This window comes from Solanum lycopersicum, chromosome 1 (genome assembly GCF_036512215.1).
Source record: "Solanum lycopersicum chromosome 1, SLM_r2.1".
NCBI lineage: Eukaryota > Viridiplantae > Streptophyta > Magnoliopsida > Solanales > Solanaceae > Solanum > Solanum lycopersicum.
In genome coordinates this window covers 53499123-53515080 of record NC_090800.1, presented here as the reverse complement: position 1 = coordinate 53515080, position 15958 = coordinate 53499123, and positions in this window count along the sequence as shown.

Genomic DNA, 15958 nt, shown 5'->3' with positions numbered 1-15958 from the left:
AGACGCCGATTAAGACTGTTGGTGCTCCCCAGTCATTAAAAACTTGGTACTATAGCATTAGGTTGAGAATAATGTAGGATTGATTTCACAAAATATCACGTCAAGTAGAGTCTTCTTCATGGGTGTGAAGTGCACCCCACTTATGAATTAGAGTGTATGAGATGCTTATGAACTCTTTGTCACACACCAATCCTAAGTGAGGCGGACAAGTACCTTATGAATACATGTTTTATAAGTAAACGTTAATGAGAAATCAAACTACTATGAAGATTACTGATTATAAGCTTCATATACAAATATTTTGACTAACTGAACCGCTAAATGTGAGAAGTGAAACTGTGAATACATATGATAGCTTTATAATGTTTAAAAAGCCTCTATTGGAATCCATAAATCTACCACTATGAAAATACCCATAGTAAAGACTTGGCAAAGCCACGAATTGACCAGGAGCTCACCAACAGCCGCTGAGTATCATGAAATGCAGTGTCCCAAATAAGGGACGTCAGAACGATAGAATGTACTTAATATGTAAGGCATAATACAACCATATGTAAAATGAGAGCTCAAGTGAAACCAAATACCAGTAAATAAGGATTAGAGACCACCTTTGCTTATAATTGTGGAATCATGCATGATAGAGTCTTCTTTACTTTTTGTACTTTATAATCATTATAAGACATATGATACAAATGGCCAAATGATTAGCGATAGAAGAGGATGACCCATGCTAGGAATTTTAACCCATGGGATATTATCATCACAATTCCACAAATTGCGATCGACCCATGATAGGATTTCACCCTTGATATTACTATCTTACATACTAATAGGGACTGACCCATACTAGGGTTTCACCCCTAAGCTTCCTCCCTAAGCTTCCTCCCTTCTATACCAATTGGGATCGACCCAAGCTATGCATTTGTTGTAAGGATCCCAAAATGAATTAGGTCAAGATAGATGCCCCCAAAATGAATTAGGTCAAGATAGATGCTAACATGTGCGTCATGAGCTTATAAAGTCTTAAAATTGTTAATCATAGTGTCCAAGACGTTCGAAAGTTAGTCTTGAGACGTTCTTGCATGGCTTAGTGTGTTTCATGAGGTTTTAAGTAGTGTTTGGAGCTCAAATTGAATAGAAAGGTTCCTAAAATCTAGAAGGATTCATTTAGGGTGGAAACATCCTGGGACGACTCCCCAAGGACCATCCAAGGGATCCTTGAGGAGGACCCAAAAGTAGACAGTCCATTGCCTTACAGTGTCATTTAACGACTGCCAAACGACACTGCGTCACTTAGTCAACGCCTCATTGATTGGGTTATCCCCAAAACTTAGGTGTGGGAGCTAATCCCCCAATAATGTGTCTTTCTGTCACAAACGATGTACCTGCAGGACGTCCCCATCGTTGCATTAATGGTAGGTCGACTGCAGGGCATCATTTGGACATGCAATTCCCTACTACACGCTGCGATTTTAAGGGGTGAATGAAAAATTTACCCCACATCCAAATAAATGCATGATTGCTTATTTTAGGTGGTTTTAGGTATTTATGAGTATTTAAACAATTTAAAAACCCGCTTAGAAATTAGTCTCCAAATTAAAACCTCTCCATCTCCAAAATACTCTCATGTACACCATAGAAGAAGTAGAGAAATTGGGGGCTACTCTTAGCACGAAATTCACCAAGGATTCAAGCTGGGAGTAAGGTTCTAGCCTAAGGTAAGTGAATATTATCAATTCAAGTATTCTTCCATCCATTAAGTTCCCTAGTTATTCCTCAATTGTGAATCCAAAATACCCCAATTTGGGAATGGTTGTGATTGCATTGTGGGTAAGGCTTGAATATTATCCCAATCCAGTTGGTAGCATTAAATTATTTTCGTATGATGATTATATGATGTTTTCATGAGGTTTTCATGGTGAGTTGTAGTATTTTATGTTGAAGGTGATCATGGTGATTTTAGGCCATTAGAGGCAAGATGAAGGTTCTAAGTTGATCTTCTTAATTCAATCATATTGCATGCTATTTGATCATGATTGAATCACCTGGATATTACTTTAACTAGGCCTAATTGATATATGATAGTCTTGACTTGTAAAGTTGAAATTGAACCTCTGTGATCATGTATGCCTAAACTTACCTTCTAATGATCAATTTAAATGAAGTAACTTAAAATTGGACATGGATCATGATAAATTAAAGGTGATAATCGATTATAGGGATTGTATGCCATTGATGCTAGGGATTTTGTGGTAAATTCTTTATGAAGAGATTGTGATGATATTTTCTTTCTCTTTTACACTATCACATGAACAAGATAGTAGACACAAGTTCTCTCACATAGACGGACTCTAGGATGACTTAAGAACTTAAAACAAATCAAAGTATAATAGACTAAACTAGCTTGAAGATGGATTGTATGCTAACTTTTTGTGTAATAGACTTAATGAGATATGACCAAGGGGTGATAGCTTGAGATGATGAATCTTATGATAGCTTTATATGATGATTGTCATGATAGCTTGAGATGGTGGATCTAAATGGTAGCTTAAGATAGTGAAATCTCAAGGATGTTTGACTTGAAATACTCATGGTATCTTGGGATGTTGAATCTCATAAAAGATTAATTCTGCATTCACTCTTTGGATTTGAGTTACCAGATCAACCAAGTCCTCACCATCATTTGTTCCACCAATTAGCTCTTCCAATCGTGTCACCCTCTCCCGTAGTTCAGCATTTTCACAAGCCATCGAATAATCTAAGCAATGCTCTGATACCAAATTGTCACACGGGCAAATTACTTCACCTTAATTTCATGCAAGAAGTTAGACCAATGTGAGGCAATCAAGTCCCGCTTAATTCAACCGTTTTCGCAGCCTATTATGCCTTACGTTCTACGACGTTTTTCTATTTTTTCCTATATTTTTCAGACTTTCAAAAAGGAAATTAACACATAAAAATACAGGAAAACCAAAAATTTATATTAACAATCCAAAACTAATACAAAAGATTCACTCGTTGGAACTACAATTCTATCCAACTTCAACTTAAGGCACAATCACAAGTCGATTGTTGCCTTAGACACTTTTTAAGACCTTTCACGTTTTCTCTAAGTTTCTTATTGAAACTCAAGACAAAATCTTCCCTCTTTAACTCCCTTATTGCTTTCTCCCAAAACTTCTAACACCAACGTTGTCCATTTATAGACTATGTGACGGCCTTGTGTCTTACAATACATAGAGTTGTGACACATGTTTAACACTTGTCAATTAATCAACCCCTAAAATTATGTTTAATTTGACATCCACAACTTATAATAAGAATTCATGTTTTGAATTTAAAAGGCATACAAAAGATATAATAAATAAGGACACAAGCGGTTACAAAAAGGTAAGTGTCGCATGTGCTTGGCATGTGACTTTGCTGATTGGATTTCGGTCCTTTTCTTCCATTTCACTCCATAAATTTGGTTCCAATACAATTTATAAACATTTTATAGTAAGTATCTAATCAAAATCCAATTGAATCCACCCACACATTTTCTATGCCTGTGCACCACAGACGCCTTGTCGCTGTCTGCCACTGCCTTGATTTGGCCATGTCAACTTTTAATTATCTTGTGCCATTTTTTGTTTTCTTGTCGTGTTTCATTCACATTTGACTATGCTTTAATTCATATAAGCTTTATTTTCTTGCACTTGACTAGACCATGTGTTTTTGGTATGCAAACTTGACCCACAATGAATGTCGGCCAGCGTCCAAGCCATTTTATGGCTTGTTGACTTTCCAACAGCCATTTCATGTCTTGACACTTAGATTATAGCATTATTTGGTAACATTAGACCATGCTAACACTTTTCTCACACAACTCATGATTGATTCCACCCACACTTTGGCCCTTAGAAAAGTCATTCATGTCAATCCTTTGCTGTCATCGCGTTTATATCGAGTTACTTGGTCAGGACCCTTACAGATGGCTACAAAAAGACTAAGCATTTTCTATGTCTTCCATGAAAGAAATTTTGAACTAATGTTGTGAAACGTTTTAATTCCGCACTAGTTTTATTACATTATGCAATGAATGATGTCTAAGGGCTTTTGCAAGACCTTCGAGAGGTCGAGTCTGCCGTGTGGCGACTTAAAAAATTTCATTTCTTCTAGGGTGTATACCTTCGGGTCGTGAAAATAAAAATCATCAATGCATGTACAAAAGGACATTTAAGTCAAACATTCTTTTTACCAAATAAATCCAATATTCACATAGAGTGAGCATCATAAGCCAACCCAACATTATATTATACCAACATGCAGACAACCCAAGCAATACGTATGCAATGCAAAGAATAGAACCCCATAACCCTATCCAAAGATAAGTATCACATTAAGCAACCTATTTCATACATGCATTCATAATCTTATATTTCATCATAACTTGCTTTATTCATAAAGATCATTCACGACTTAACATACATGAGTCATAATACACATATTCACAAAAAAACACTACTAGGACCATGCCTTAGGATCTCAAAAGTGCAATGTGTACAATAAGTCTCATACCTTCCCACACACTATGTAGAAAACTTGTCACAACCCGAAAGTACCCCCTAGAAGTTAGGGAGAACCCTCGATTCGTGGCAAGGCGTACTTGACCCTTTGGGGTCTTATACAAGCCCTTTAAATATCGTTCATTACATAAGACATGAGAAGTAGTATGGAATTAAAACTTTTCATGAATAAATTAATAAAAAGGAAATCATTCATAAATACTTAAGAATCTCATCGTCACAAGTCAACTTAAAGACACGACATAATATCTTAGGGACACGGCATTTTTTACATTAAAAGAAATACATAGTACATCTTTAAATAAGAAACTAAGAAAAGGAATATGCCCTCGAATATAAGAGGAAATACTTTTTCTTGAGAGGTACTTTCCCAAGCTTCACCTTCAAACCTTCAAAAACCTCCAACCTATACTTATAAAGTATAGAAAAGTATGGGGTTAGTACAAAACAATGTACTAAGTATGGCATATGCAAAAACATGCAAAAAGGAACATTTGAGTAAAATAACATTTTATGCAATTTAAATAAAACATTCAAGAATATAAAAGCAAAGCATCATAAGAATCATCATTTATCACTTAGAGAAGAATTTCCATATTTTCAGCCATAGAATACACTTTATAGTAAAATCACTAAATATTACAGTGAATTCAATTTGAACATTTACAGTGAATTTCCTTTAACATTACAGTGACTAAAATGAATGTGAAGTTGTGAACTTCCAAAGTATTGCCAATGAGAATGTAAGAATCATTTCCATAGGAGTTTCCCCATTTAAGGTCTTCCTAAGACTCACTAAGATGAGACATGAAAGAAGTACACATATGCCTCCTTATATACCCACCCAAGAAACCCTCAAGACTACCTCTTTTTTTGGCATACTCACCTTGGGAGAATAAGCACCCAATCAAAGCAATACAATAGAAGAGCACCCAACAACACACCAAGAATTCCCTTTCAGAATGCCTACTTAGTGCAATGAGTAGATGGCGTCCCATACCACCACCTACCCTAAGTAGTACACTCTTTTAAAAGACTTGGCACGAAAACTCCACTTTCGGAAGGTCCTACCAAGTGCAATGGATAGATAGCGTCCCATACCACCACCTACCCTAAGTAGCACGTTCTTTTAGGAGACTCAGTTCATTCAATTCAAATAAGACTCACCAAGACTCCCCTTTCGGATTGTCTGCCTAGTGCAATGGATAAATAGCGTCCCATTCCACTACCTACCCTAAGTAGAACACTCCTTTAGAAAACTTAGCACATTCATTTATTTTGTGGGAGTTATCTTAACAGACATAGACCATGAGAGCTAGACAAGGAATCTCGACATTAACCCCTATCTAATGAGGGATCCTCACTTGTGTAGAGTGAGGTCATTCTTTTTAGCTTTTACTTGGCTTTATCAATAGCTACACCTATGTGGGCGCATAGTTAATGGATAAGGAGATTGCTACTAAGTAACTCATTCTCTACTAACAAGGAGTACTCATCTCAAGAGGTACATTGAAATAAAACATCTCAACTAATGAACTGTAACCACCTCTTCTTCATATCCTCTCGGTGCTAGACATAACCCCCACGGATTCTAAACATTTTAGACTATAGGTTAAAGGATAACTCGTTAACACCACACCTTAACTCATGAAGGACATTCATCCTCCGACCTATATTAGAAAGATCTTAGGATGTAGTGAGGTTGCTACTAAACACTTCATCTCAACTCATGAAGAGTGTTAACCTCAAAACTCTTCTATTTACTCAACTTAGCTTCATACATTCATTTAAGTGTGTGTGTTTGTGTGTACTTATGATCACATATTGCATATAAGCATAATTTCATTCACATTAGCTTCTATACATGCTTTAGACCTACTTTCATCAATTCACACACTTTACCTGCTTCACAAAATCATATACTTCACTTAGGAATAATCTAAGCTAGACATGCAATTTAACTTCACAAAACAGAAGACAAGACTAATCTTCAATAGCACTTCATTTCACATATTAGGCCTTAAAATCCACACTCACAAAATATTCTAAGTAATATCAAGTTCATCAAATAAACACCGCCACCAAGAAGGTGGACCATACCACTCAAGAGAAATTTATGATAAAACTACACAATATAAGCAACTCACTATATAACCATTCCATCATCACCTATAACTAATTTATCAATATTTCAACATACTAAGGCCCTTATGGCAGTAGCTAAACCAAAATAACAACACAAGAAAACCAAAGTTCATACTCTACACAAACATGCTCTTTTAACCCCTTTCTTAAGACAAAAGTTTTAAATATGCATATACATGAGTTCATTATGTTTATAACATTAAAATGATCAATTCATACTAGAATAAACACATTTAAATCATTAGAACACTTTTACAAGAAGACCCATGCTTAAAATCAAATATAGAAGAAAAAAGAGTACGGAAACCCTTTTTTAAATCTTTTGGAAATGGATCCTTGAATGGAGAGGGTTCAAGGATGGATAACTGCCTCAAATGCAAAGCAACCCTCTGATTTTTCATGAAGAACACGTCCCAACCATACCTCCAATCTCTTCTTGACTTCTATCTTCCAAAGAGATTTGAGAGGGAATTCTAAGGGAGCGAAGTTTAGGATTTTAGGAAATGAAGTCTAAGATTAGGTATTAGGGTTTGAAATACTTTAAAATATCTAAATAACCCAAAAATAAATGTCCAATGTCCTTAAAAGACTTGGGGTAAATTTACCAAACACCCCAAGACAAGGCATCCACTTAACAACTTTTGCATGCAGCCTCCACGACCCACAAACGATGGGTCGTTTGTCAACCAACGCCCCATCGAAGGGGTGTCGTTGGCTGCGACTGCAACTCCAAAATTTTCAGGTTTCATTCCCCAAATGACGGACCAGGTATAAGAGCCATCGCCTGGACGACTGGCTGTCGATTGGCTCGTCAATGGGCACTACTTTGGGCAATTTTGTCTAAGTATTGGGGTCCTCTTTTTAGGGGCCCCCGTGGGTCCTAGATGGAGTCGTACCCGGACATTAAACTCCTAAACTAAGTCTTCTAGGTATTAGGAACATCCCACTTCAATTTCTATTAGAACGAACATGTCAAACTCACTTAAACACCTCAAGACACACAAGTACTTTCTAAGGCATATCTTCCGAACGTCATGGACTTTATTGGACATTTGACCTCCAAAATTAACCAAACTATACACACTGCCTAAGAACACTAAAGTAACTCATTTTAAAAACAAAATTAACTCAAGAAACACTCATGAGGCTCTAGATTACCTTAGTTCGTTCTGGGGCGTTACAGAACCCCTCAAGAAAAGTCTTAGTGAGAGTCCATACATTTCCCGTATTCATTTACTTTTACTTTAGGGAAGGAGGTCGCAATTACTGACATTAGACAATGTTAGCTACATGGAATCTGATGTTCTACTACTACACCAAAAATAGAGGGTCAACACTTGCCTAAGGTGTAATGTTTCGTACATAGATATCTAGGTGGATCCACTATGGTAGAGTCCTATGTGGACACATTGTTAAGGGTCAAGGAGATTGTTACTAGAAACCCTAACTTTCTAAACATAGGGGTTTCCATCTCGTGAGACAACACATATCTTTGGGAATCTTAACTTGTTAAATGTGAGGAAACCCATGTGGGGGGCTAGACTTACTTAATGTGAGACCCTATCTAACTTACATGCCCTTTCGGTGCTAAGCATTTATTTCTTTAGTAAACATATTTAGTAATCACGTAAGTTCACATTAGCCAATACTAGACCCCTATGTAAACATCTAATCATAATAGCTCATAGGTGATCATAATAAGTAGTACAATCCTTTCACTTTAGAACCACTTAGAAAGTGTGTAAACATTTCACTTTAACAATTCATTATAATCATGAGAACTACTTTCAATCATATAACAACCATATCATGACATACATACAAACTTCATAGCTAATTTAAGTGTATAGGGTTAAGGATGAGGGGACCTTGTCATCAACACCAAAAAAACACATTATCTATAACATCATTACTGTCTAAGTAATTCATCTTTCATAATAGAGTTCAAGGAAGAACTGACATTCATACCTTTCATTCCCTTTGTTGGACTTCATACTTCAATTACCCAAGAATGTGTAACCAATATATAAAACAAGGTAATTCTTAAAGCAATAACATAATTATCATCAATATAGACTATTGACATATTCATCATCTTCAACAATTCACCATATCAATTCATGGTTTTTATGAAATTGGGGGAGAACATGGATCTAAGGGAATTTCAAGCGAATAACAACAATTAAACATCATTATATACTTCAAAAACATTAAATAATCACAATTGATTCATGATTTCATTTTTCAAAGGAGACCCATGTGTAGGGAAAAACCCTAGCTTTGGGGAAGTTTGACATCTTAGATGGGACCTCTTGGGGAAAGGAACCCAAAGAGTGAAGTAAAACATAGCTTAATGAATCTTTAGACACCAATTTGGGTAGAAAACTTGTAAAATTGGTCTTCTTCTTGAAGCTCCAATGTCATTCAATGGAGGTTTGGTATAGAGAGAATTTAAAGAAACGTGAGAGCAATTTGGCTTTCAATTTGGACACTTTATTTGGGTGGTAAAAGTGATGTAAAATTGACTTAAAATCAATATATACCCATCCCCTAAAATACACAAAACACCCCTCACTTAGTTGGACCTTTTTTGTGAAGTCAAACTTAACTTAAATTTTTAGAATTTTTGTCGCAGAGCTGTTCCCTCAAGTTTGTGGAAGATATTTTTAGACAGAAGATCTTGTGACAACGTTCTGACACGAACCAATCATTTGACCGTTGGGGGATCTAGTCCGCGAGCGAACATGCTCCTTCTATGTACAAATGAATGCTGCCTTGGGCAGTTTGTTGGACAATGTTTAGGACCTCCTCAAGTACCCCTAGGGTTGTCCTTGGGGGATCTATACTAGACATTTTCATCCTCAATACATTATTTTACCTATTTAAAGTATTCGTACAAGTTTTACCCTCCATACAACAATCCCAAACCTTTACAAAATCTAAGGACATCTACTACTTTTATTTCACTAGTTTTTGGACGTCATTGTTGTTCCTTGTCGTCTAGGTTCTAATATTTCCAAATTAAGTTAATTACATTAGTTTAGGTATAGAATCATCATTAGTCACTATGTAAAGCTCTAGTCTAGGTCATAGAATTTCCGGGGTGTTACAAAAATGATAGTGCAGAACACTTATGTATATTGACATAGGTTAGCAATCTCTAAATGAAAAGGTTGTGCGCCGAATTAGAAAGGTGACCTTACCAATCAACTACGAAAAATGATAGTGCAAAGGGAAAAATTGAAGTATGAAAAAGTGAACTAAGTTGGTACTTAGTGATGGACTGAACATTAAAGAAAGAACTAAAGGAGTTCACTGACTGAGTTTCAAACACCTCAATCATAGATCATGAGAAAGCAAGTTGAAGCACAAGTGGCAATTCACCGAATAATCTTGGTGAGCCCGAATCGAATCTACACACATCGTGTTATTGGGTTAAATATTGGGTAACTATAGCCCATATGAGAAATTAAAAGGTGTGCTAAAAAAATTAATTTGATACTAAGATTGAGAGTTTAAACATAGAGTGAGAAATTTTACCTTGTCAAGAATGATACGCTTAAACTTACTTCTCAAATAAGAAGTAAAGCGGTCGTTCAAGTAAATAACCCAACTAGTGAGGTTGGGATCGTTCCCACGAGGAAAATAGTTTAGACTTAACTTTAACCTCGGTCAATTACTTCCTTGGAAAGCAAAAACAATAAAAGGGGGGTTTCGATTTCAAAATGAATGAAAATAACTAACGAAATTGAAAGAGACACTTAACAGCTTTGAATGTTGGAGTTTAATCAATTAATCAAAGTAACTAGGGTTTACGTGTTCCCCACAGGTTCATAACTTGATAATTCTAACTATAACAATTCTTTCCTAGTATCTTGCATGCAAAGTGATAAGTTATGTATTTCTAAATCCTTGGTCCGGCATCTAGAAAATCTCACTCCGCACCTTGGTCCGGCTACGTGTGTTGCTATACTAACCCTTATCTTTACCTCATATTAAGCATCGTATTCGATATTTGACTAAGTTATTACCTCGTACCAATCAATACTAGCCTATTAGATAGTATACACTAAATCTATGTTGATAATTCTTTTCCTATTATCTACCTCCTTGGTCCGGCAAGTGGCATTAGGGCAAATTCTAACGTTGGTCATCCGTTAAAAGACTTCTAAGCGAAAGAATTATTAATACATGCAAGACACTATTCTAGAATTGTTATTTTAGTTAGGTTTACCGCATTATTTGCCTATGATTCCCACAACCCTAGTTATGGAGTTTATTTACCCATAGTCATAATCACAATATTAAATATATTATATAAGAATTCATGTACTTATTTCAATGAGAAAGAGTAAAATCTGAAAGTTTGCTTGATTAATGGCCAAAAATCACTTGCAAGAATCTCAAAGTAATCAAAAATCTCACAAAAAGTGTAACGATAATCCAAAGTCTCACAATACAGTGTCTACTAATAAGGTGTCTAATAATACGAAGTCTAACCTCAAAAACGAGGTTTTTCGAACTATTTATAGAAAATAAAAACCTAATTAAACAAGGACTCTATTAGCTGGAAATCTATCAAAATGCGGTTGGGTCGACGGTCCTCGCGACGGATCGTCATGGACTCCATCGTCCCATGCTTGTGCAATTTCTTCTGCTGCTCTCTTCATTACCCTCGACGGCAAGTATGACGGACTGTCATAGGCACAACAGTATGTCGAGGGTCTTCATTCCAAAACACTAAAACTCTTGGAATATGGGTACTGGGATTACTTCTCTGAACTTCATGACGAGCCTGCAGGACGGATCGTCATAGACATGACGGACCGTCATGGACTCCGTAACCCCACACTTGGTCAAACTTCCCCATCTTCCTTCAGCAGCTACACTACGCTGCCACCTACAGACCGTCACAAGCATGAAGGACCGTCACAAGCACGATGGACCGTCACAAGCTCTGTAGGTGGTCTCTTCTGCATTTCTACGCTCAAAATCTCCGCATTCATCTTTGGACAGATTTCCTGCAAATAAAGACAAACTTATATAAAAATTAACACAAAAAGGCTTTTGGACACACTAAACTTTAAGGAAAAAGTATTAAAAATACCGTGAAAACACGGTATATCAACACCCTCAACTTAAATTCGTTGTTTGTCCTCAAGCGACGCACTATGACTCAATACAAAATCATTGTACAATAGTATCCATATTTTATCCTTTGCAATCATTTGGCTATCAATCCCGATTAATCTCATCAAATCTATGCATGCTATCATGTGGGATCAGAACATGACACAGACTCACCCATGCACTAACACCTATCATCTTCAATTTCTCACCGAGATGCTAATATTTCCGGTATTGCAACTAGTGTCCTCACTTTGAAACAAAATCCTCATTTTTCACACAATGATTTCAGTTTTAGTATAAGGATTACTTTTCAACACTCGCTCTTAGAACAAAGTTACACTCGCTCTCAGAACAAAGTCACACTCATTCATACCTATTGCCATAAGCTTGCCCTTATTTTCACTACCTTAAGTTCACTATACAACCCTTAGGATCACGATAGGACTTTCTTAGCTTGTAACATAGGCTCAGGGTCAGGTAGGGTGTATTTAGGTATACATTAGTGACTTTTTGCCCTCCTTGACATATCGGCTAAACCTACCACTTTCTATCATTTTATCTCGCCCAGTTTCTCATATTCTTTCACCTTGCTATTTTCTCTTCTTTCTTCATTTGTGTAAGTGACTCTTCTTTTCTTGCTTGTATTTCTTGTATTTTTTCTTTTTCTTTACTTTTCTTTCAACTAATTCTTGAGTCACTTTACTTCTGTTCTTTCGTTCTCTTTGTTCTTTCAACCCCACTTTCCAGAGCATTCCTCATAATAGCCACCCTCAACTCATGGCTTTGCCATGAGTCAAGGTACACAATACCCAAAGTTGGGTCAGGGCTATAACAAAGGTTCTATACTGCATTAGCCACCCTCAACTTATGCTTTTGGCATAAGCTGAGGTGCACATGTCCAAGGAGGGACCAGGGCCAACACATTGTTCCTAGAAAAGATCAGTTGGGGTGAAAAAGAAAGGTCTAATTTAAGCTCAATTGGATCAAAGAAGGATAAATTTCGTTTGGTTTTCTTTTATTTAGGCTAAAAATGGGCTATATTGAATAAGGGCCTATGATCCTTTCCTAATTGTCCATTGCAACTTACTTATAGCAGGACTAACCAGGCAAGTTCTAGCTTTGTACAAATAGTGGACTATTCAAATCTTCCTCACACTTACTTGACATCTCATCAATTTACCAGATTATCAGACACCTACTTCGAATTTTAGACTTAGGGTAATGCAATGGTGTACCTCTATGTCTTTCTTAGGGCCACACATTTATCAGTTACTATGCCTAGTCGTGCATCATTTTCCAGTTTATCAGGATATCATTTTAGCCATCATGCTCCAGAATTAAACTATGTACACAAGATATAGACATGCCGGTTCAGCAGAAAAAGTAATCAGTCTTTTGGGGAAAAAGAACACAGGCAAGAAAACCCCAAAAGAGGATAGTGAATTGGGATACTCAGACTTCACCCTAGCACTCACTTTCCAATTAACCCACCACCAAAAAAAACATGCAATTGTCCCTAATGCATACAAAATTTAAATACTAGAGTGGTAGGTGAAGCAAACCTGTGGCGCAAAGCACCGTCGATCAGCAAGCTGGTGGGTCCGGTTCCCCGGAACCCACGTCCTCTGCAATCTGGACACCATCAGTGGTGTCCTCAGCAACAACCGCACTATCAACAGTGCCTCCCGCTATCTCCACAGTTCGGGAGCAAGACGCCCCAACCGCTAACTCTCCTGCTCTCATCTGGTGCGCCGCCTCCTCAGCAAGTGAGGCTCTCCTCACAGCCTCCATCTCACGGCGCTCCTTCTTCCGTGCTCGCGACTCGTCCTCTACTCGACCCGTATGCCTCTTGGCATGCTCTCGAGGGGGAGGTGATGGAATCTCTGAGGTGGTGAATAGGGCCGCCAACACTGTGTCTTCAGCAGGCTTGATAGAAGAGGCCTCAGACTCAGGCACCCTAGCCTCTAAGATTGTGTCGATATCTGCACGAAGATTATCGACCGCAGCCTGAAGAGTCGAAACATCCACTGGAGGCGCTGGTCGGGCTAGCACCCTCAACTCAAAGGCATTCAGGCGCTGGTGAACCTCAGCGATCTTCCGCTCTGTATACTGGACCATTTTCCGCTCCAGGCGGTCTTCTACCTCAGTAATAGACCTCTGCATCCACTACTAGATATGATGCAGAAGTGTAGCCTTTTGCGCCTCTAATTTTTGGACCCTAGCAAGCGGGACCAATGCGGGTAGAGAGGCTGGCGAGAGGAGCTCGAGGCAGTGCTACTACCCAGGATAGACTCGACCGGGGTAGTGTCAATGGACGCCGACTGCGTAGCCGTGCGGGCCTGGGCTACCGTATCAGCAAGATCGTCAGTAAATGGGGGAAGCTCTGGACGGGGCCCTCTGCGTGGAGCCACCTCATTGGCCTCATCTCTGATGAGGCCGACATTAACAGTGCCCATGGGGGTCTTGAGATGATCTACGTGCCATATAGGCACACCTGCGGACCTGCAGAGAGAAAAGATCATGCATGGGAAATGGTAAGAAGTTATGACCTTGAAAGCCCTCTCGTGCATGACTGCCTGTAGAAGCCACGCGAAATCCACCTCAAACCCGGCTATCTTCGCCGCCATCAATACTGAGTGATCCCATGTAACGATATTATCAGCGGCTATGGGGGGAAAGGCAGTGGCAGACAATCAGTCACAAGAACTTTGTCGTGAAAGTTAAGTTGGCCTTCTTGATGGCCCCCTTTGGCTCGGTCATCCAGTCGGCACCCTCTCCATCAACTGACAGGTGCAGGGCCATCCACCTCTTGGTGGTGTCTCTCAGCGATGGCTCGCGTAGGAACTGGCCATTTTTAACAAGCAGGAATCGGTAGTAAAAATCGGCAGTGAAAGGGGTCCGAGTAGCATCAACACCCTCGCCGTATAGAAACCGATGGATGGCAGGCAGGGAAATATCGACCTTCACGCCCCTTACTCGGACCTACTCTAGTGGGGCCTATTTGGCGAGGGCAGCACGCCTATCAATCTGTGATCGGAGAGTCGCTACGTAGGATGCATAGAACTCTGAGACCATTTCTTCACTGTAACGTCCCAACGGACGTGGTATCCACTCCAGGCAATGCCTGGTGAAGAGATTGTAGATCTCAGGCATTTTCGGGAGACTCCCTATAAGGACCCGCCACTCCAATCTGAGTGTTCGAGTCATAACTCCTTTGTCTTTCAGGAGCTTGGCGTCGTAGTAGACTTGAAATTGCCTGTTGACACACCACTGGTTGGGCTGGTCAGTATCCGGGGTGAGGGCATGAGCTGGTGATCCTGGTGTGGATTCCGAACTGTCAGCCTCATCAGACGAGGCCTACGCTGCAGCGGTGGCAGGTGCGGGAACCTCAGTAGAGTCGGAGGCTTCCTCTGACCACGAAACTCCTAACGAGACAGACGCTCCTTCTTCGTTGGTGGCTGACCCAGAAGGAGTGCCGGTCAGTGTGTGCTCGTCATCAGACTCGGAGGCAGTGACTACGCCGGATGCCACCTTTGTGGGGGTGGATCTGGTGGCACGTGTAGCACGGGAAGGGGTGGAAGTGCCTGGGGGCACGTACTCGGGGTCACGCTCATCATCAGAGCCAATGACCATGTGGGCAGACGGGACGACAGACTTCGATCGCACGCGTGCATAGATTCGATCTTGCTTGGGTGCCATAGTAGATAGTACCTGTAAAGGATCAATATTAGTACGAGTAGTGGAAAACAAGACAAGAAAAACCACACAAAAAAATTAAAATAATATGACATTTCTATAGTAATAGTGACACATGACGGGGCCTGGTGACGGCTTGTCGTGACTATGACAGACAGTCATAGGGTCCGTCGTGTCTTCCTTAGACTATGTATAGATGGAGAACCCTGAAGGAGAGTCTCTGACAAGTATGACGGTATGTGAAGGACGGACCGTCACAGGTACGACGGTCCGTCGTAGGTGTCCGTCAGAGTACACTTGAAAAAAAAGGAGACCCTTGGGAGAGGGGTCTCTGACCATCATAACGGTAATGCAGGACAGACCGTCGTGGGTATGACGGTCCGTTGTACTCGTCCGTTTGAGGATACTTAAAAAAAATG